This window comes from Rhipicephalus sanguineus, chromosome 4 (genome assembly GCF_013339695.2).
Source record: "Rhipicephalus sanguineus isolate Rsan-2018 chromosome 4, BIME_Rsan_1.4, whole genome shotgun sequence".
Lineage (NCBI taxonomy): Eukaryota > Metazoa > Arthropoda > Arachnida > Ixodida > Ixodidae > Rhipicephalus > Rhipicephalus sanguineus.
The window spans coordinates 102366905-102391607 of NC_051179.1; the positions used below are offsets into that span (position 1 = coordinate 102366905).

Below are 24703 nucleotides of genomic sequence, written 5' to 3' on the forward strand. Positions count from 1 at the left end.
ATTGATTACGTGAACGACAGTGATGCAACAAAGGTCCGGTTATTTTATGGAAATAAGTGTTTTTCTCTTCTTTTTTTCAAACTAATAATGTCCGCTGCCTTCCATCAATTAAAAACTACTCCACAGAAACGCTTAAGATAATGTAAAAAAAAAGGATGAGGTTTTGCGTGAAATTATACGACATAAATGTAAGGCACGCCGTCGGAATTACGAACATCGGGGTTCGTCAAAGCGCACCTAAATCTAAGCACACGGGTGGTTCTGCATAAACTTCGCCCCAAGTTAAAATTGCGCGCGGCAACCTCATTTTATCGTTGCCGTGTCATTCCATTGTCTGTTCTTTTTTCTAGGGGACAGTTTCAGTACCGAAGTGTCAGACTTCACTTGACAGAAATATTTCGCTGTAGTGGGGCCACGACTGTACAATAAAAGGACATCTTAAGCACAACTAAAGCTCGACGCATAACCGATGAACTACAGTGCCGCAGTCATACACCTAACAACGCGAAAGTGCATGGCCTAGAGTCTCGTTTTTGTTTACCACCGAGTCGGTAAAACGCTGCATTCACACACTATTTAATGCTCCTCATGTTTGGGACTATGCCAAGTGCACTTTGCGATGTGCTTGAACCAGAAAGCGGCACCAACACTGAAATGATTCTGGCGAACGAAGGGTACGACACCAATACGCATCCCTCTCGAAAGACGCACTCACAAATCTTATTACAATGCGCATGCAGCCGAGCAAGCCCGTTTGCTTCTGTACACCATGTTAGGTATACGTACAAGCAGTTAAAATCGCGCTAACATAACAGAACAAACCGCCCTTTGAGAACGTGCATGACGTACGCGCACATGCAAACACGACGTGGCTAGCAGACGACGCAGGGAGCAATCCACACTAGGCGCGCTTCAGTCAGTAGCCGCCAGGCGGCGACTTCGCTCGATCTCGCGGCCAATACATGTGATTGGCTAAAGAGATCACGTGCATCATCGTCATCTCGTTTTCTTTACTTCTTTATTCTCTCTCTCTCTCTCTGTTCGCGTGACCTGCGTGACTTCTACTTACTACTACTATACTACTACTACTACCGCCACCACCGCCACCACCACTACTACTACTACTACTACTACTACTGCTGCTACCACTACTACTACTACTACTACTACTACTACTACTACTAAGGCAAAGACGACAACGACGGAATAGGGTAGACAAACAGCTTCAACGTAAAAAGCACCTTTTCCGGGTCTGAGAGGTGGTGCCAATGTCCACTGTGAAAGCCCCAGTTATTGTCGCAGGTAGCAGCTGAGGTTTGGCTCATTTCTTTCTGCTTGATATCGCCCATAGCGAGTACCCAGTGGGCTGGCGGATTGGCACAGGCTTGGTCCTCCATTCTCGTTTGATGATGTGCGCGCGCTTTTATGCGAGCGCTCCTTCTGGACGCCTTCTGGCGTGACGGATCTCGCGGCGTAACGGTCGTCGCCGCCGCGGTCGTCAGGGCCGGACGACGACGCCCGACGACGAAGACGTGCCCTCGAGAGAGAGAGCGTGAAGACGAGCGATGACGGTGACTTCACGGAAGCGCGGGCGCCACACACCGCGACCGACGTATAGAGGGGGCGAGTCGCCCCCGTGGCTTCCACGAAGCGGGCGGTGGCGGCGGCTTGACGGGCGTCCATAATGCTCTTGCCCGACCCGGAGATGGCTTCGGCGAAGAATAGAAGGAGCCGGTGAGGACGGTATCTTTCGCGGAACGCGCACTCGTGGATGCCGATAGACCGTGCGGAAGTCTAGATAATACAGACTACCGTTTTCGCCAATGGAATAAGGACAGCGGACAACGGGACGCAAGCGCCTTCCTTTCACGCTGACTGCACCGCTATGGGCACGGATCATACTGCGAAAAACTGCTGGAGGGGAGTCTTGGCTTTACAGTATCAGCTGGAATTTACAGCTCTACAAATGAAACGCAAACAAGAAATTACAGAGTAAACAAGGTTTCGCGAGTGACAACTCCGGAGCACTATCTCGGACCGCTAATTACGTGGTAGCCAAAGATCCATGGCCTAGACATAAAATTAAGCACGCAAGCCGAAATGATGGTGAAAATAAGTGTTCTGACGGAAGCAAGAACGAAACAAGGCGTTTTAGTTAAAGGAGTTCTGACGCGAAAAAAAAAATTTTTTTTTTTTTGCGTCAAGTGAAAGGCCACGCCAGAGCCTAGAAAATGTACTGCTAAGCGTGAGTGCACCCTGAGAAAATAATGTTTTTAAAAGCTAGTATCGGTTCTTACGGTACCCTGACGTCACAACACGGTACGAGCATCTCGTCATGTGCTCGCGCAAGATATCGTGACGTTTCCACGGCCGCTCCGCTGCGTGGCTCCGTTGTTGACGAACAAGCGGCCATTTTGAATGTTTTGATGACGCAGGCGCGGCCATTTTGGAAGTTTTGGTACATGACGTCATCACAACTAGCCAGACTGCTGCGTGAAGTTACAGTGTACTAGTAGTGAAGTCGCCAGAATTCGTACTGTAGCCTGACGTAAAGCTAGTGTCGATGTCGGTAGGTGCGCCATGGGAAAATCGACTTTTAATGTCAAAATAAAATATCACATTAGCATATCCTGAGCTTCACACTTGCTGTGATCCGTCTCTGTATACACCAGAGCACGCCTGTCTCGCACCCAGGCTGCTGGCGAGCCGAGCGGATACTCTCGCACCCAGACGCCGGGCTGACGGGGCTGCCAAGGCGCGCGCGGGCTGCACCAAGTAAACAGGGCAAGCTGCAGTTCTGAGGCTTTAAAGTGCGAAAAAGTACCCGTTCACGCCGCTTCAGCGTATAAGAGCTCGTCTGGGCACTACTGCGTCGTCTTTGGATGCCAAAACAAGCTGCGCAACAAGAGGATATTAGCGTTGTCTGCGACGATTACGACGTGCCACGGAAATAGTGCCGGTGCGGTGTTTTCAGCTTCGCCACGAGTGGATTACTGCGATTCAAGCAAAAAAAAAAAAAAAAAAAAAAAACTAGGAGCCGAGTGAAAATGCGCGAGTAAGTACACTAACTGCGTGTATTCTACAGTGTGATGCCCACCTATTTCATTTTGCGAACCTAATTTGCGTGACACGCAGCTGGGTTGAAGGCAGCCGCGAGCTTTGTGTGGGGGTGCACTTCATACCTTTGAGCGTTTCCTTTGACGAAAATCTGGTGCAAGGTAGCGCTTTCATGCACAAGCAATCATCATGGTTTGCCATTTTCAGCATAGTATTAAACTTTAGTGCTTTTGATGGCATCCACGCCTTCGAGATTTCGTCTTCAAAAGGTAATAAATGGCACGGTGCTCCTCAACAGCTTGCCAGAATTTCGTGCTTTCATTTCAGTGTTTGATGTCCCCAAATTTACCTGGACACGAGGCATTCAGCTGCATATAATACATATATTGGCACGTAAGTAAGCCGTACTCGCGCCAGTGTCCTTTACGTCGCAGGCGTAGCTAACCGGCTTAACTAAGAGTAGCCCAGTTTCGCTTCTAAAGCACCATCGTTACAAGAATACAATCGCGCAGGTAGCTTCCAAAAGGGATCGCTGAACGATACTGCAGGTTATACTCTCTGATAGCCCGCTTTTGTGAGCAAGACGCATTATTGTAAGAGTGCTCGTGAAAGAAAAATTACGTTCCGCAAAACTACCCGTAAAGCGTAATCTAGTTATTACGCGATGCATGCTGAAATAATGAGCTTTCACAAAACTTTGTGCACAACTTGTAATATGGGGCAACAAAACATCGTTTCACTCTTTCGCGAGCTGCACTGCAATTACGATTCACGCGTACTACAGCGAGAACGTTTTTTTTTTTTACAAATGTAACAGCGTACGTATCTGACGACGAGGTTGCTTCCGCAGCCCACTCATCACTTACTGTATGCATTGTGGACTTGCATGGGCAAGTTGTTCTAGATGTTCCAATAAAATCAGCGAAAATGTCCAGGCTAGAAAAGACGCGAAACACGCTCTCCGACGGGCTGAGTTTCGGGAGTTTCACGTTTGCTCTGTGTAGTGTCTGCTGGCGCGGCAGCCCGCGCATGTTGTTTCGTCGCGTGTGCGATAGATGGCGCGACGCGCGATGCAAATATGGCGATGCGCATGGAATTCGCTGTGTTCTGGTCTATACAGGAGATTTGTATGGCCGAGTAAACTCACCATGACTGCATTGCAGTCAAATAGGCGTATAAACAATGAGTATATATACAGTGCTCCGAGTCCTCTTCCTTGAGGATAGGGAGCAGGCCCACCTCCACATACAAGGGCCGCTCGCTTGTATACGCGATATACGTACATATGCACAGTGCTCACGGATTAAAGTGCGACATTATTTTAATATAACGACTGCTATGGGCAACTGCTCGTGATAACCGCGCGATGTCGCACAAGCCAGGCCGCTCAAGGTAATGCTGGCTCTGAGGTAAGTGTTAGAGTCATAATTACGCCGATATTACGGGAACTGTAGGCGCTGGAAACGAAAGCACGTGCATTACTTAACCCTGAGTTTTCACATTTCAATCCGCGATCACTGTACATAAACAGAAATACTATGTGTATTGGAGAACATGTATTGCTGATCGCCAGGTAATGTAGAAGCCTATATGGTAGAACACGTAGTAATTAAAAGAATATCTTCGATGTGTTATGACGCTACGGAGGGACACTGAATATACTTGAGGATCCATAGTACGGAGTAATAAATTCCGATCACCTAAGGCTTCTTTGTCGCGCACGGAAAGCACCGAGTACGACATCTTATAGTTTTTTCGCCACTAATCAGAATTCGGCCGCAGGGCCCGTGAATCAATGAAACGAACCCCAGCAGAAAAACTGACGTTTTCCGACTCGCTCGGTATTTAGCGGCAATTAACGACTGCCCCAGAGAAACCTGTCGTGCTTTGTGCGCAAACGAAACAACGAATGCCGCTGTCGAGAACGCGATCATTTAATCACCGCATGTAATGGCCGTCTTCCCGTCCCGTCTGTAGAGAGTACAGGTGCGCGAGAGTGTGCTTCCGCACGAAAGAACGAAGGAAGCCCGTACGCCACTGTAGCAGCAGTATGCATTACGAAATTACGCGTAATGACTTGATGACTGCGACAAAGTGACGCTTATAACGAACGAAAGGATGACGTGGCGACAACACAAAAATGCACATCGTCCATTAGGTGCCCATTTAGAGAGATAAAGAATGAGGGAGAAGGCAGGGAGGTAATCCAAGCTATGGCCCGGTTGACTACCCTACACGGGGGGTGGGGGAATAATAGATAAGATGGAGAAGAAAGAACAAGATAACGGAAAAGAATAAATGAACGGTTAGTGTGAACGCAACATCAAATCGCGCGGGTAGACGGGACTTCACAAACGCTTTTGAAGTCCGGTCGACTTCAAGCAGCAAAACTAGGGCTCTCGCGGCCTGCGCGTGCGCGATTAAATATGTTAAGAACGTAATAATAATAATAATAATATCTGGGGTTTAACGTCCCAAAACCACGATATGATTATGGGAGACGCCGTAGAGGAGGGCTCCGGAAATTTCGACCACCTGGGGTTCTTTAAAGTGCACCTAAATCTAAGTACAAGGGCCTCAAACATTTTCGCCTCCATCGAAAATGCAGCCGCCGCGGCCGGGATTCGATCCCGCGACCTTCGGGTCAGCAGTCGAGTGCCATAAACACTATAGACCACCGTGGCGGGGCAGACACAGATAAAAAAAAAAGATACAAGGAACAGAGAGAAAGAGAAGAAAGAGAAGAAAGAAAGAAGAAAATAAAAAGAAACACTGAAGCCCACCCAGTTCCGCTCTTCCTTCAGTCTTGGCCCCACCAGTGCGAAGCTGCCATGGTTTTTTTTTAACTTGTTTTCTAACGTGAGCACAAATTTAATTGAACAAGTATTTCCTGCATTTCTATCGAAATGTGGCCGCCGCAACTGACAATCGAACCGCGGCTGCCTCGGGTCTCAGCAAAAGCGCGCTAACCACTGAGTCACCACGCTGAACAAGGAATAACAACAACAAAACAAGAAAAGAGTTGTTCGGCAGAACATTTTCTCTGAAAAGTAAAGGTATGTTCGCAGGCGTGCGAAGACAGCAGTCCCTTCCCGGCCACGCCCTGACCTAGCAGCATATTTAAGGAGGCCAACGAACGAAAGGCCGCGAATATTTTTTCACTCTCTTTCTCTCTTTCTTGAAGGCTCTCACACATAAAGGCTTAAATCCCTTCGAAAGCCAGCATGCAACTCCGAGCCGTTCACTTTAAACCGCTCGCACATATATTTAAAAGAAGCAGCTCTCCGCATATTTAATATACGGGCAGGTCGACGAAAGCTTTGCGGGAAACGACAGTGTTCTTTAAACATTCATTGAAGCGGCGCCCGTCTCTAAAACATCTGCGCGCCTCCATTGCGTCGTCGCCACACAAGCAGCCTAATTCCGCAGCAGCTGCGTTTTCCGATGTCCCAGTCGTTCAGCCGTAAAACAGTGTGTGTATGCGTGTATGTATGTCACCAATGGATGCATTAAAATACTGACACGGAACGGGGGCAGTGAATACCGCGTCTTGGTGGCTGCAGTGGACGAACACGACGAGAATAAAAACAAGAGGTGCCCCTTTTCTCCGATCCCTCAAGGTGGCAGTAAGCCAACAATTTTAGAATCCACACCTACTCGATCACCACCTTGGGCGCGTTTCGAGTCCTCGTAAATATACCTTGGCAGCAGCATTGTACGTTAGTTGTATACGTCTAATAATACAACCTACTGGGAACCACGTGGCTATACGCGGCGAATAAATGACGATCGTTTTTAGGTAAAACGCGAACACCTATAAGACTTCAAAGCGTTTAAGTTAGCAAGTTTTCCTTATACCCATCCTGATCTCCCAGATAGTTCGATCTGCTGTCAAGCGATACGACTGTGCATATCGACAAATATATTGATGTACACGACAGCGATAATATTGTTACGCTGAAAATGGGCATCGCAGAATATATTTACAACTTATGCACAACACTCGGAGGAAGGCATACAAGACGGAGCCCAGTCTGCACGAGAGATCACCCAGCGTTGTCTTCTTACGTACTGTGTTTATCAATGGCGCCCCGTGGCAACGTAGATAGCCCGTTTACAGATGTTCTGAAGGTGTACGGCTCGCTTTTGAGGCTACGAAAACGGGATCGGGAATGAAGAAGTGCACAGAGAAAATAATTATTCCGAAATGACTAATCAACGAAACGAAATAATGCCAAATTAATGTTACCACGGCAATACACAAGAACACTGCTACCAGAGTCCTTTTTCCCACGTACATACAATGTATGACTGCATGCAACAGGCTGCCCGGTGATATTGCAACTATTGTTTGAAATGATGTACTTGATGCACCTTCGTAGATAAAGCGTTATGTCAGTTATTCTTTCTTTTTGCTTTTTTGCGATAGCACTCTGAAAACAATTTTATTTAATTGTATCTTCGCTATCTACGCTGCGCACAATGTTTGATTGTACAGTGATATTCTGACATAAATACAAGTCCATGTATGCTTGACAGTGTTTTCCATTTATTTATTTATTTATTTATTTATTTATTTATTTATTTATTTATTTATTTATTTATTTATTTATTTATTTATTTATTTATTTATTTATTTATTTATTCAGGGTGTCCGCGATCCATGGTTAGGGCATATCTGTGCCTTGAGCCCAGCAGACGTGCCAAAACGGCGTAATTTGATGCTACTTAAAAAATTTTATTTGACGATGTCTGACATAGTAATTCCCATAATTCCCATAATTAATTCCCATAATTCCCATAATTTCTGCGCTTGCGCAGATCACGTAGACGCAATAGAGCCAAATTATCCTCCAGTTAACTTTTGTGGGCAGCTGCGCGGCACCGAAGAGTTGACATGACCGCGTTAACTTGCTCTCTACAAGCCTAGAATGTCGAAAGGAAGGTGCGACGCCGCCGACGATAAACATTTTACGACCGCGCGCGCCTTCACGTCCGACGCATAAAGATCAGCGCCGTTCACCAAAGGAGCGACACGCGCCAACCAATAGGGTGAAGGTCTCACGGCATTCTCACACGAGACGACACGTATATGGCTACGCTTGCGAGTTGTCTCAGGAATATATGCAACTGAACGTACAAGTAACTGTAGCCAGCTGCACAGGGCGAATTCACTCGACGGAGAAAAATCCACCTCGTTAAAGTAGAACGCACGACTCCCACTAGTGTTTGGGGTATGGGGTCCTCGCATATAGAAACTTAACGCATCGCAACTCTGCTGGTATTATTTAAATGTAGACGTTTAGAATACAATGGTCATATTTCAAACTTCACATTTGGACAAACCACCGTTTGCAAAATGACGTTGACCTCCGTTTACGTGTAGGCATGCGTGCGTAGCATACACGCACACATGTGAACACCAACACACACACACATACATACATACATACATACATACATACACACACACACACACACACACACACACACACACACACATTACATACATACATACATACATACATACATACATACATACATACATACATACATACCATACATACACACACACACACACACACACACACACACACCAACATACATACATACATACATACTACATACATACATACATACATACATACATACATACATACATACATACATACATACATACATACATACATACATACATACATACATACATGGGATACCAGTGTGTCTGCGTGTGGTTTCAAAATGCAGGAAAGGTACGACACGTTCTGTTATTTGCACTCTTCACGCTAAATCTACGGTCATCAGATGAAGGTCTGACAAAGAAGTGGCCACGCCTCCTGAAAACTTGACCTTGAAAGTCGCACAAGTGAGCCTGTAGTGCCAAACAAACGGCGGCGTCAGAAGAGCGTCGTTGACAGACCAACTGATAAGTTTTCCTTAAGGCGGACGTCGAGTAATCGCTGCATACAATTGAGCCGTATACGCACGGGACGCTTATCAATGGTGCACTTTAGGACGCAGGTGCGTTGAGTGTAACTTTTGTTTAGCTTTGTTTTCCGGCGGCTGGTCATTTATACGGCCGAGCACGTTCGCGATAGCCTACGCGGGAAGCAACAAAAAGGATGATTCAGCGTCACCGCTCTTTTGATGACCGCCTGCGACTCTCTCCACAGATCGTTCCGGACGCTCGAGCCATAACGGTTGCCGTAGCAACAGTACACGGTCCAACGTCAAGAGGAAGTACCCCGGCTGGGGTGTGTACAGCCCATTACGGTACAATAAAAAAAAAGGTAGTACGAAAAGCACTCTACACCATGCGTTGACATTTCTTTATTGCGTGCAATATTTCACCAAAAAGCCAATCCGCTCTCATTTCCTCAGGCATCTTCGTAAAATAATCAGCTGAAATATTCATCGAGAAATAAGACCAAGGGTGCCAATTCTGGAACCCGTCAAATACCGCCACAATATCAAATTATATAATGACGAAACTTCCAGCCAATCGGAGAGAACGTATAGCAGCTCTCTGTGCCAATCAGAGCTGACAAGACAGCGAGCTCCGTAACGTGGCATAACATATATCGTTCACGTTAACATTCGTGTGCCCGTTTCAGGACAAACGCGTAACCCTTTCTGACCCGCTCGCACCCTTCACGGGTAAGTGGATTTTGCTGTAGACTTTAACCGTGCTTTATCTTTCATCGCCTACTAAGCTTGGGCACGTGATATCTAGTGATGAAAGACTTATCTAGTCACATACAGGCAGTTCGTGACGTCATTGATGGTTAACACATCTGTGTTTGCGTCCCCTTTGAAATGGGGTGGTTACAATCAGTTCCCTGTAGCCTGCTCGATCTAATTTAGTCTTATTAAATTGATTCCAGTCATACATTTTGCTTATCCCTTCCATGACCTTATCTTTCTTCATCTATTTCCTGCATTTCTTGCCACCGATACTTTCAACGTCTTCTTGCTTATCTCGACCGGTGAACAGCTTTTTGTATCATGCCTTATATCGATTCAGAAATAAAAAGTCATTAATTAAATATCTTGTTTGTAGCGGTAATGCCGAGTCATTTATTGTGATGAGAACCCGCAACTGGGTACATCGAAACGCTCACATGTGAGTCACATTTCTTTCAATGACGAAATAAGTGATTATAAAGAATCTTTGTTTCAAAAAAAACGAATGCCCTAAAAAATGTGAAAAAAATAAATAAAAAGTAAGTAAGCCATGTAACGTTTTATGAAGAGACGCCTCATTCCAATTTCCGTGCTGTCAAAAACAGTGTCGTTCCAATTTTTATGCTGTCAAAAACAGTTCCATTCCAGTTTCTGCGCTGTCACAAACAGTTTCATTTTAATTTCTCTTATGAGAAACAAGAAAGCTTCATCCTCATTTTCATGCTGTCAGACAAAGTCACCGCGAAAAAAATTGCTTTCTTTCAACTACAGCGTGCTAAATATGGCAAATTATCCAAATATTTCTGCGAATCATCCACACATTCTTAACGAAATACGGTCTTTAAGTAGTTCCAAAAAATTAGAGGGTGTGGGGGGGGGCTTCATCCGCTATGAGCGCAAAGCGAGGATTAAAAAAAAAAAAGGAAACGCTATGTATAGCGCCAGTTCGTTAACATTGCGACACTGCTTCCGCATAAACGTAGCGACAGCGAGTGCCGCTCGCTTAGGCAACTGCTCCGGGAAGTCGAGCGCGACAGCATGACCCGGGTGCATGGGAAAAAGACGGCCGGTTAATTGGACGCCCGCGGTGGCATGCAGAGAGGGAGAGAGCGAAAGAGGAACGGAATATGACAGAGTGAGAGATGAAAGGGGGAGAGGGGGAAGGGCATCACGTGGCATTCAGGACCGCGACTAAGGCCCCTCTATACTGTACACCAGGGGTCTGTACACCAGGGTATACACCTAGCTTTGCACTACTTTGCACTCCATCGCTGAGCCTACCCCTCAGCTCCACGGTCCCTTGGTGTTAACGTCGTTAAGTCACTTAAAGCCACGCATGATTTTTCTGCCTGGGACATTAAGATTATCTGATAACAGTCATAGTTCAACGGTTAAAATTACCCTGGAAACCTTGACAAAGCCAAATCGAATAATCATTCTACACGAAATGATAACCAAATCGAGCAATGCACCCATAACATATATGATGCCTTCGCAGAGTGGCATCCAGAAGGGGCCACGGCTCCAGTAGATGAACCATAGAGATACGTACGAATTAGCGTTGTCGCTACCATGATTTTCAGGCTGAACACATAGTAGGTGCGCATAGCACCTTAAATCAATGATTTGTTCTTGACACAAGGAATCACCCTATCGCAGCGTAGTAGGGGCTGTTGTATACAGCTCATCTTACAGCAGGGTGCCCAGTATGTCAAATCGTTCAACATTACTGTAAGCACATTCCTCGTTATTAAGGCAAAAGCCTTAGGTGCCTCATCAAAGGCGAAAATTGGTCGTCGTCAGCGTCAACACCAGGAGCACGATGTAAGATATGTACTCTTTAGGTGGGGCACCTCGGCTCGCTTGCAAGGCGCGTTTGACCAGATAAAGTGACAACGACGCGCGTCCGTTGGTCCGGGGTCAGCAGCGGGCATCTATCGGCGGGAAGAGTGGACGCAACTTAGCGAGAAAATGCTTTCTGCACCGTTGCTATAGCAACCGAGCTGGTCGGCGGCAACGCCGGTGTCCGCTGCATGTCGCGTTCGGCGTTGTCGCGTTCGGCATTGTCGCGTTTTTCGATCCATTCTTTTATCCGAAAGAAAAACAAAACACAGCAATAAACAAAGCCACAAGTGCGTTCGAAGCCCGCAAGTACGAAGACTAGGCAAATTTATGTACTACCCATCATTCCCATGGTGGCTGAACGATCGCAGCGCCGGGATCCCCTCTAGTTAATTTTAGTAAACTCTATGGTGCAAGGAGGTTCAAAAAAAATTTTTAACCTCCTTGCTGGCGTGTCATAGTTACGTTCGCTGACTAGGAAATTCAGATTTCCTGCGAATCGACCGTAGTTACGGGAACGCGTTTTTGTCTTGAAGTTGCATCATACCGCAGATAGGTATCCGCTGCCGTCAGTAGACCGGCGGGCGCTCGGCGTTGTTACATTATCTTGTCAAAAGTGGGCCAATCACGGAGACTGGAAAACCAGGTGAGGTGCATAACGCTTGCAGTGCCTTCTATCTATCTATCTATCTATCTATCTATCTATCTATAATCTATTACTATCTATCTATCTATCTATCTATCTCATATATCTATCTATCTCATCTATCTATCTATCTATCTATCTATCTATCTATCTATCTATCTATCTATCTATCTATCTATCTATCTATCTATCTATCTATCTATCTATCTATCTATCTATCTATCTATCTATCTATCTATCTATCTATCTATCTATCTATCTATCTATCTATCTATCTATCTATCTATCTATCTATCTATCTATCTATCTATCTATCTATCTATCTATCTATCTATCTATCTATCTATCTATCTATCTAAACGTTTTACGCCCTGTTTGTTTCCATCGATTGCAGCGCAGCCACCGGTGCACCCAACTACCATATCTACCGAAACACACATGACCCTCCATCGCTCCACCTCCATCAACTCATGACGAAGGCCACACTTCCGGGAGAAGAACCGCCTCTCGATCAGAGAGAGAGAGGGAGGGAGGACACCACCTCGCTACGACTGCGGAGAGCTCGTTAAGGAGCGAGATGATGGTGGTGGTGGGGAGTATTGCGGCATGGGACATGCACCGTTGTCACCGCGTGTGCTGCCAGCGCGGTGCGCCGCTATTCTGCCCCCTTGTCGCACTTATATACAGCCGCAGGTGTGCTGCCGTGAGACGAATGAATGCGAGCCGGGAACGAAGGCGAGAGACGATAATGGGAGGCTTCAGAAAAAGGTGGCCGCCGCCAATGAACAACTCTCGAATGGAAGAGCGAGCTGGAATGCGCCGTGTCTGTGTGTGCGTGTGACGGCGGCGTGGTGGTGTAACGTTATGACGTTGCTCAACGCCCGTGTCAACCTCGAGAGAGAAATACGATCTGGTCGCGACCGGGGTGGCCGCCCTGGTTGGAGGACAGGTCACGAGAGAAGAACGCGTTGTATGACGGGAAGGAGCTCGTGTAAGAAAGACGAGAGTCATAGATATGTTGTCCCGCGGGGCGCGACTGTCGCCTCGTAACGAGACTGCGCGACGATTCGTTCGTATAACGATCGTACTCGTCTCGTGTTGGCTTCGTAAAAGTTTATGTGCACGGACGAATGCCGTTTTAGAGAGCTGTAGAAGTACATACGTTACGGGAACAAAGAGACAAAAGACGCATGCGCCTTTCGACCTCGTCTTGTTGTACTAAATGATTTATTCACGTCTTACCGACATGCCCAAACACTCATCTTAGCCATTTCATTTCGTTTTATTTTTATTGTTTTTCAACATGTTATATGTCAAGAGACGGTACGGCTAAAGGCAGATTAACTGCCTGACAATGGCCCTACCACGCAAGCACTGTTCAATGGGGCTGTGAATATCGTTAAGAAACTATACAGTGAAAAGCGGAAGCACTTAACGGGGAAAAACAGACACAAAACTTTGCATAGCATCATTAGCAACAGTTGATGACAGACACAAAAACAATTCAATGAGCCTATACGAAAGATAACCGCGCGCCCGTAATTTTCGAGCATCCACTCAGATGGACCGGGGATGTAATCGCGCGCTCAGGGCGGTGCTTTAAACCAAAACGAAGCAAAGGACAAAACAGATAATCGAAACAGGCAGCGCTTCTTGCCAGTATTAACGCGATAGCGTTAAAGAGCTCGTTCCGCAGAAATTCCGACGTCGTTGTCGGTGTCGGCGTCGCTGGTTGTGAGCGAAAAAGAAAAGTCACATTTTTCGTCGCAAGGGCGAAGCAATGAATGCGTTAGCAAGAAACTAATGCTATACGAAGTGAGGCTCGCCAATGGATAATCTTAGTTCGAACAGCGCTCCTGTTGCAAAGACGGCCGAAGCAGCGAAGGAAACTGGCGTGCTTCAAGTGTCGAGCAGTGACACTTGATAGTTCGCGCTCATCTTCTGTTTGTTCGTTTAGCGGCGTCCCTTCAGCTCGAGTGACTTTCGTACGCTCCGTAACATGAGCGCGGACATCACGGTGAAAGCTCGAAACATCCCTCTTCCCCTCACCACGAGAAAACCGCGCGAGCAGACAGTGGAAGGGCAAGGTTCTCCGTGCGCAAATATAAGAAGAAGCGAGCGAGCACGCCGACGACTTTTAAATCCGCCCGTCGCGCTCCTCGCGCCATCTCGCTGGTAATGAAGAAACGCTTATAAGCGTCTGCCGTCTATGAGTCCTGCAGGCGGTAAAGGGTGTATATAACGCTCGCCTTTAGCTGCATGGAGGATCTGCGCTTTCTGGCGTAGTGGTTAGCGCCACGCGCTGCGGAACGAGAGGTCGCTGGTTCGATTCCGCGCCTCGGAAACATTTTTCTGAATTATTTTTCTTTGGAACTTTGATATATATATATATATATATACATACACATACTTATACATATACAATGCATGACGGCGGCGACGGCGAAGGCAAAATCCAGCCGAGAATGTCCATATGATTGCTATCGCAATAAAATCATCATCTTGTCCATGACCGAAAAAATAAATAATAAATATCTTAGGTTCAAGTGAGAATCGAACCCAGGCCGTCTGCGTGGCAAACATGTGTTCTAGTAGACAAAGAGCCACTCCATTGCTTGGAACTGCACTGAAATTAACTTTAATGCTTCACAAACATACGCGTCCTGTATACAGGTGTCACAGTACGAGATATAATATCGCAGTAAAACGAGGTACACGCGTATATTTCATCGGGCGTCACACCATGTGAACTGCATAACGAGTTGGTGGTTTAAAGCCGGCCACCCATTACAAAAGGCACACACATTACTGCGCGTATTCCCTTACGGACACGTAGTGGGTGCATATCGCAACTTCGAAAAAGAATCACGCGCATAATTGCTGGTGGTTTAAGCATGCCACCCATTACAAAGGGCATACACATTAGTGCGCGCATTCTCTTACACACACGTAGCGGGTACACTAGCTGTTGTCATAAGAATGCTGTTGAAGAGGGCGGAAACCTTTACCTTTACTATAGGTATGTCGAGTGTGTGTGTGTGTGTGTGTGTGTGTGTGTGTGTGTGTGTGTGTGAAAGAGAGAGAGAGACTGGGCGACTAAACATAATGACAAGCGAAATAGAGCACGATGAGGATGGGGCCGGATATTGGTATCGCGTTCAACTCTTAAAGGCGAAGCTTAAGCGTCCCCCAATTTTTTTACGTCTTAGCACGGTAGCACAACCATCTATTGCATGCCACTGTTTCACACATCTGTACACAAGTTGACGCCACAACAGATGCCGCCACACAACAGTTTCCGCCACAACTTCAAGCGCATCGGAGCGCGATCGAGCAGGTTCACTGACCAAAGAAACTTGTTCACACCCTTATGAAAAAATTTAATGTGTATTAATAGACAGACTAATGTCTTTAGACATAAGAATCATTATACTGTCTAATGCCAGTCTAATGCGCTTTCTAATGCACACCTAATGCGAGTCTAATAGTAATTGGCCACCGTTAGTCTATAGAGTCATGACGTTAGAGTTTCCGATGACCATTGTCTAGCGTTAGTCTATGGAGTCCTAATGCGTGAGTTTCTAATGGCCGTTGTCTAGTGAAACGCAATTGAACATATGCATTAGGTTGACATTAAACACCATATTGCAGACCTAGGCCTTATGCCAGCAACAGCATGTTTGCTGCACACAGGTCAATAAATATTTTTGTGGTTAACAATACAAAAGTGTGTATGCTTTAGACGATTGTCACATAAACGCCAGCATCAGCAATGACTAGATCACCATTGTTCTTTACACGTAACAGTCTTTCAAAGCCAGTCAATAATCTTGCAGGTCTATGATACACGCATTTGTAAACGAGCGCTAAATTGTCAACCTATTTAGTTTCTATAGGACAATAAATGGGGCTAGTTAGTTAAATTTTGTATTTCCTACGAAAGAGCTCTTTTGCAATCGCAAACAAACGAAATAAGAACAGGCGAAAGATTTCAGAAGAAAGCGCTTTTCTATTTAATTTCTGACTCAGCACTGACGATAGGGTCTCTTGTGCTGCACTGTCGTGGTGGTACAGTTGCTGTATTTGAAACCTGCAAGAGAGAGTGTTAATATTAGCTTGGCACTGAAGCATACAGCTTAGGGCAGCATGTGAACAGATGTTGCAATTTATGATTAATGCCTTTTTTTCAGAACAGTGGTATAATTTTTACCATTTTAACTGAATAATCCATCTGTATCAATGTCCAACTACATAGCCTTGGCTTCATGCTGCTTTGATCAAAAACATAAGAAAACAAACCACTATATATCACTTCAGAGGGCTGTGGTTTCGTAGATTGGCCAGCTATTATAGACAGACCAATTAGCTCTGTTAGCTTCTTTGATGTAACATTTCATAATAACGTCCTTTCGCATCTCAAATGGTACTCCATGCATGACTGCTGCATGCATCAGTGAGCCTATTCCACCTCCTTTGTTTTAAACAAAACTATCACAGAACAACTTGTAGCTCATGCTCAGCTTGTGCAAGGTGAATCTGAGCAATAGAAAAGTGGAATGTGGAGCTGAGTCTTGGTAAAACAGCTAGGAGAAATGCTAAATTCTAGTGAAAAGAATGATGAAATGGTGGGTTCTGTAAGAACCTACAATATATTTTACCGATATGCATGCTGTAACAAGTTATGGGTCATTTCTACAAAAAATTTGAAAACAAGGCATTAGGGAAAGCGAGCCAAAGCATTTTTGTATTATTACCCCTGGTGACTTTTGCATATTATTCGATAGCTAAAGGTACGTTCATTATGCACCTTGAAGAGGCGACAAAAGTTTTATGAAAATGGAAATATTTTTTCCCGGTTCCATGCTTTAAAGTACACATTTACAATGTTAGCTAGCAAATATTGCATAGTTATGAAATTGATCACTTGTCTTTTAGAAAAACAGAAGAATCCACATTGGAGTGCGTCGGTACTTGTTGAACATCTTGACAGGATAGCACAGCTACTCAAGGAAAGAGCACATAGCAGAGCTAAACTCAAAACTAACCTTTTTTAGAAATCACGCAGACGCTTAAAATATCATCTGAACCCAAGTGTTCGCACAGAGATAACATCATCTACAGTGCATGTGCAAACAGCAAAATGGAATAATCAAACGTACACCCAGGGGGAAAGAGGATCACGAGCTAAGACACCGACACAGAAAGAAGAGAGGAGCATTGTCCGTGTATTAGCTCGCGCTCCTGTTCCCTCCTGAGTATGTACCAAAATGCCCAGTTACAAGTATTGCTAAAATGTACACCCTTCCACAATAGTATGAATTCATTCGACAATTAAAGCTCCCTGTCAAACAAGGTTATTCAAGGCACCATCACACAGTGCATTACACTTCTCTTTCTGTGGTAGGCCTCAACCTGTGTCGTGAACTGTGCGATATACACAGATTCCTGGTATCTTTATAGATTGTGGGTGATAATGTTCCAAAAAATGTGATGAAACATATGAGTATCCGATGCCTTCTAATGAAGGCTATCTCCGATTCAGATTATCAAACTCTCAGGCTTATCGATCATCTGACAACAATGCTTTGTTAGAAGGAAATGGGTACTCCCATGTTGCACGACATTGCTTAAAACATGGTTGCACCACAACCTATAAAAACACCATATACCTGTACATAGCAGTAAGGTCAGAACAGAGACTATTAAGGCCCACAACATAGAAAAATAGAGCAATGGAATACGCTATGAAAGTGTGGCCTACAGCTTTGCATGAAAGTCAATTTTCAATGTTGCATCACTTCATAACATAGCGGTAGAATATATGTTTCATTGCCTCCTTTTGCTGTTTGTCAATGCCTGTAGATGACGTCATCTATGCAAGAACTTGTGGTTACACATAATACTGAAACGTTAATACTTATCGTAGAGACATGTGAAGGCAGGACGAGGAGGGACACACAAAGGTGCTAACTTTCAAGTAATTTATTTGGACTCAGATCATACATATTTATAATTTTAAGGAAAGAAAAACTCAGGCATGTGCAGGCACAGCTGCATCCAGGAAAAATAGTTCTTTGTTTGTTAAATATAGTGACGGCACACTAACACAATCTTGGCAAAGATAATGAATAGTTGCTGATTCAATAATCAATCCAATGTACAGTATAGTGTTATCACTGTGTGGCTAACCGGCAACTGCTGCCTCTTTTTGCATTGTTGCAGTGTTCCCTGAGCCTTCCTTTGAGACAATGGCCCATTTTCCCTAGATAATGCTTACCCCATAATAGGGGTATCTCATAAACGATGCCTTCTTTGCAAAGCATGTAACGTACGTGTCCTGCGATTCTTATTCCAGCCAAGCCTCCTTTGAGCAACTGCATGGGTTGGTGCTTTTGCATAGTTTAGTATGCTTATTTGAAACCGGGATCACAACGCTGATGTTTGTCTTAGCACCAACCATGTTTATGCTGTCGGATATCCTGTGCAGATGTGGCATAGCAGAAACATATTTCGGCGATCAAGATTCGGCGTTGTTTTGGCCTAGCAACTGTAAGGTGGTTTTCTGAGTAGGGCTTCTGCAACCGGTACAGAAAGGGGAGCAGGATATCCTGCTTGCATCCACAAGCAGGATATAATTAAGGCTCGTCCACAAGAAATGGGAACAGGACTTTTTAAGGCGTTATCGAGGCAGTGTCAGACAATGCACCTTTTTACCATTATTTAGTGGGAGGAACTAAAAGGTAAGAATGGCTTGTTTCCCCTCAGTTCGTATGACTAGCACATGCAGTTTTTATGCATATTAAATCGTACATTCAGGAACCTGATAGTACAATACTCGCCCGATGCTCGAGGGTAAGCACCATTGGGTGTAAGTAATCACGTGCAAGTGTTACGATGTTAGTGGCTTCAGATTCGACAGAACCTTTGTGGTAATCTATAAAGAAAGAGGTAGTCATCCTCATATCTTAAAACCCCTGTGCTTGTATATTGCACTAAAAAATCCTGTTCCCATTTCTTTTGAATGAGCCTAAATTTCAAGAACTCACCGGATGCCAGCAGGATATCCTGCCCCTGTTTCTGTACCGGTTGCAGAAGCCCTACTCAGAAAACCACCTTGCATTTGCCAGGCAAAAAAAAAAAAAAGACTAATCTTGATGGACGACGAATTTTTGCCACTATGCCATATTTGCACAGGATATCCGTCAACATAAAAACGGTTGGTGCTTGGGTAAACATCAACATTGTGCTCATGGCCTCAAATCAGGATTCTAAGCTAAGCAAAAGCAGCAACCCAGATACTCACAAGGACGCCTGGCTGCATTAAGAATCACAGGACACATTACGTGCCCTGCAAAGAAGGCGCCGTTTACCAGATACCCCTATCATGTGGTAAGCGTTATGTAGGGCAAATGAGGTAGTGTCTCAAAAAAAAAAGGCTCAGGGAACGCTGAAACAACGTAAAGAAAGGCAGCGATGACTGGTCAGCTACACATTGGAGCACAACTTTGCTTTACACTTTGATGAGAGTTTCATTGTGCATAGGCACATTGACAAACATTGATCATTGAATCAGCAACTATTATTAATGTTAGCTGAGATTGTGTTAGTGTGCCATCACTATCTTTAACAAAGAAAGAACAATTTTTCTTTCGTGCAGCTGTGCCTGTCCATGCCTGAGTTTTTGTTTTCTTTTTGTTCAATGCATAAGTAAGTGTGATCCACGTGCAAATAAGTAATTGTTGAAATTTAGCACCTGTGCATGTTTCTCCTTCTTGTGCCATCTTCACAGGTCTCTATGCTAAACCTAAGGATGTCTTACCATGAAGGCCAGATATCAACCCTTGATAACATTTTTTTTTTAAAGTTTTCTCACTCTGCTCCAAACTACATGGCAAAAAAAAAAATCACTAGAAATCCACTGATTTCTTGAACAATGCAATACTTGTATTTTTATAGTTAGCAAACAGAGTTCCATAATTATGACACTGTCTTCTTTTTCATTTCTGTGATTTACACAGAAAACTGACAAAATTTTAGGATTTTTCAAGATGCTACCTTCCTGCAACCAATGGGGAGCATGAAAACCTATATCAGCGCTACAAAACTTCTTGCATTGTCTATTGTGGCTTCAGATTTCATTTCTTTCTCAATGTTATTTTGCAATAGCCCTCGAAAATTCTGAAGGTAAAAGCTAGCATCGCAACAATACACATAACAACATGATTATAAGTAAGATTTCCCCGCACAGTTTCATGGCAATCCAAACAAAACAGATGTTCGGTGGAAGATGGAGGACGCTTGAAGAGACAAAACGTCCTCAAAGAGGTTATGTCGCTGCAGCCAACTTTTCAACAAGTAGACTTGCCTTCGTCAAGACAGCAACGTCAAGAAGCACCAGTTGCTCCCTTCATGAAGACAACTTCAAGTGTCAAAACGTTGGCTCTGGCGTCATTCCATGTTCAAGGATTACAAACTAAATAATACAAAATATTCTATGCTTCATGTTCAACGGATACAAACTAAATAATATGCACTGCACTAAATTGCAGGAAGTAGGTTTCCCACACCTAAGCTAAGGGCCAGTATATGCTATATTTCAATATGTGCTACGTGTCAAAACTGTCCCATTGTAGTGATAAAAAGAGATTCCTACCACTCAATATGGCTTGTCTGGGCTTGCAGGAAGACCGCTCCTATCTTGCACTGCAATCTGTCCTCTGTGTCGGTGCCGTGAACAGCTGTCATCGCTGATCCATACATGACAGATACCACAAAAGATTATTTTCACACAAAACAAACCCTACCACACACAGCGAGTACCAAACATGTCTTCAGGCAAGTGTATATCGATACATTAAAAAAGTTGATCCTTGAAAGAAGGGATCAGGGCACAATCAGAACAGGTATTAGTGGACTAGCCACTTCTTGCAGACTATCGAAAGAGTGGCACTGCATGTCCAACATTCACACATGTACGTAATAAGCATGACCCAGAACATGCATATGGGTGATCCACATGACAAAAACATTTGCAAAGAGTGCGTGGTGCATGAGCGCATGGTGCAAGGTGGGAACAAGCCATACATACGTATTGCGTCAATTTAGGAAACACATTTTTGGTACTCTAAAGCGAATTCACATTTAGCGTGTCTTGTTCACTTGAGCTATCTGATTTTTTTTAGTTATGTAAGCCCTTCACAAAACCAATAACGTTCTGCAACTTTCTGAGAACTTCTGGAAACATATGAATATATAAGAATTTAGATCTCTTTCTTTTAATTCATGACCTTACAAAGCTAAATAAATACTAAATCACTGAATACTACACCTTGGTTATGCATCCTCATACAATAAGAGGGCAATATCGGTACCATGCTGATGTAAAAAGGAAAGCGTGAAAATACAATGACTTAAACCAACCCACAATCAAGCAACATTCTCACAACATGAGCACAGTCTAAATTATTCGTGATGGAGAAGCTGGTGTGCTTCCAGCAGCAAAGAAAAAATATATAATGGCAGAAAAGAAGTTCACGCACTTTTCTCAAACACAAATACTGCACCAAAGAGTGGCATGAGTTAGCTTAACTTAATCGAATTTACATATTCTTCTACTAACATTATTTCATATAAACATGTGCTTCTTCAAATGAAGCACGCAGCTGTTGGAGTGTACACTTAGTACCAGTACATAACGTAATTCACTCAAATACATTTACTTCAAGTGAGCTCCCTTAAAACATTTATGATGCAGCTACGTTGAAATCCTAACCACGGAGCAATTACATGGATTTCCGACAAAAGGACTCGGGAACGCAACCACAAAAACATATCCATCATCGCGTGTGCGTGACAGGGCCGTGTGTTTTTCTATCTACGTGCGCACTGTTGCGACACTTTTGCGCATTATTACCGAGTTTGGTCAACTCCTCTCGTATCACCACCGTGAAAACGCTAAGGGACGACCCGTATGTTTAAAGGCAGACACTTCTTCACGGCGACAAAGGATTGTATAAATACTCTCAAGCGATGATCTCGTGCAGTAAACATCCAAGGAATAAAAGCGCAATGACACGAGGCTTGCATGATCGAAGGATAGGATCGCGCAGCCGCAACGCGCATCCTTCAAACATGTAATCAACGCAATCGGCGACCGGCTTTTACGGTGATGTAAATACAAGTGCGCTCAAAGCACCAAACATACCTGTCTATCGGGTCTCTCGTTCATTATCCTCGCTGTGCCAACACGCCGCCCGGGCTATCGGTTCCTGCACAACAGCACCACGCAATGAATAACCAAGTTACTTAGTTCAGCGACTTTCTTCAACTTACCGAAGTTTGGCACTGGCTTTGCATTCTTCACAGTCGCTCGTCAAAAGGCTCACGCTTCCGCTCCCGTACAACCGCGGTCGCCGCTTGTCACAACACTGGGAAGTGGATTGTCTTTGGAGGTACACTCGATATTGAATCACGCGATTAACGTGAGTAATCGATAAACGAAGCAAGAAAGCACTTATGAGCGCGGAGACAAAGCTGCGCGTCCGATGAGGCTGTTCCGAGTGGCGACGAACGACGATGCATCATCCCCCACTTGCGGGAGGACGTTCCGAAACGCGCAAAATATCCAGTCGACGAATGTCAAGTACGATAAGCACACAATAAACGCACACAATATCTATCAACACGGTAAATATGTCACTGCGGAGCACATGTGCTCGCGGGAAGCACCTGTAGTACAACGAGGCCTGTTGCAACTGCCGACTAACAGGCTCGACTAAAAAGAAAATATAGGTGGCAGCAGTGTCGTGTTATCATACAGGAAATTTTTGTATTGAAAATTAAATGTATTTATGGCTTTGCACACAAGTTTAGGTGTGGTTGCACTATTTGATCACTGTTTGTATTTAGTTTTCAAACTATACTTTTTGTTCTTGGCATATTAGAGAAAGTTTTGCTCACGCTCGAGGCGACGGTCATCACTGAGTCCCTGCAAGATGGTGGCTGGATTCTAACCACCCTAGTACAGATCTCAAAGGCAATGCTTTTGCGTACTACAAGCGCCGAACACAGATTTGTTTCAGGGTTGGAGGCTTTGCACGTGTGTAGATAGGTATGAATAGCATGCATTCCTGCACAATAAAAGAGAAAGGGTGTATCTGACCAGGTGCCCATTCCTCTACTTTCTCTGCGTAACAGGAAACAGAAGCGTCAGCTGCGGGATGAAAGGCATGGGCGCCCCCCCCACCCCCTGTACCCCGCTCGCCGGAACTTGCCGACGGGGAATGAAGAATGGGGTGGGGGGTGGGGGAGGCTACGTTGGTAGCCACTGCTCCCAGGCGTATTTTTGTTGAAAACGTGTAGCTGATGATACACTTCCAAATTCTGACTGCAACGATCCGACTGATTCATCTCTCATGCTTCCCTCAGTGTCCGCAGTTCTATTACAGTGCACTGCAGTTCTATTAATCCAACCCCCCATCCTCCGGGCAAATGGAAAACCTACACTTCTGTGTAACTGTTCGGGGTATCGCATCACCGCACGCGAGCAACACTATGAAAATTAGTTAATTAGTAAACGCTTCAATATATCCGGCGGATAAAACTTCAATATATATATATATATATATATATATATATTGAAGTTTTATCCGCCCAAGGCGGTCGAAATTAATCCGGAATGCCCTATTAGAGCGTGCCTCCACATCGTGCTTTTGGCACGGAATATCCCAGCATTATTATTATTATTATTATTATTATTATTATTATTATTATTATTATTATTATTATTATTATTATTATTATTATTTGTGCTTGAGGTGCTCAATGCTTATTAGTGCTCAATGTTATATCTCCTACTGAAACATGATTGAAATATTTATTGCAATACAAACTGTTTGGCGTTTGAGATTTCTCAAAGACAAAACGTGAATGTTGAGATCTGTAAGAAATTGAATTAGATTAAGGTGCATGTTAAAGAATCCCAAGTGGTCGAAATTTTCGGAGCCCTCCACTACGACGTGCCTCATAATCGTATCGCAGGGGCGTAGGCAGAAATTGTTTTCTTCTTTTTTTTTGGGGGGGGGGGGGAGGTGCGCCTCCTTGATCTGAAGTGGGGGCCGGGCAGGCAGATGTGGTCGAATGTCATTTTGGGCTCTGTATGCCAGGACAAAAAAACTTTCGAGGGGTGGGGAGGGGGAGGGTGGTTGGGGCACGGGCCCGATGTGCCATCCCCTGGCTACGCCACTGTCGTATCGTGGTTTTGGGATGTAAAATCCTCGCAATTGTTACGATTAGTACTAGAATATTTAATTTTTAGTGGTGATGAACGCTTAATATATATTTCTTAGCTGTAATGTGGTTTGGCATTAGGATACGCATTGGAAAATCTGCGTACTTCTGTCATCAGAAATTCTGGTGCATATTGTCATTTGAGTGTCTGATGCACACGTGATGCTAAAGGACATTAGGCTTTGC

At 44.6% G+C, this 24703-nt stretch overlaps 2 protein-coding genes across 2 annotated transcripts in view; one reads left to right on the top strand and one right to left on the bottom strand.

Annotated features, from left to right (window-relative positions):
* Positions 1-24703, top strand: part of LOC119390478 (uncharacterized) — a 233247-nt gene that overhangs the window by 38181 nt on the left and 170363 nt on the right.
* LOC119390488 (3 beta-hydroxysteroid dehydrogenase type 7) overlaps positions 19811-24703 on the bottom strand; it is a 442541-nt gene continuing 437648 nt past the window's right edge. Inside the window, exon 8 of the transcript XR_007415821.1 lies at positions 19811-19821. The gene's annotated coding sequence lies outside the window, so the exon portion shown is untranslated. The remainder of the gene's footprint in view (positions 19822-24703) is intronic.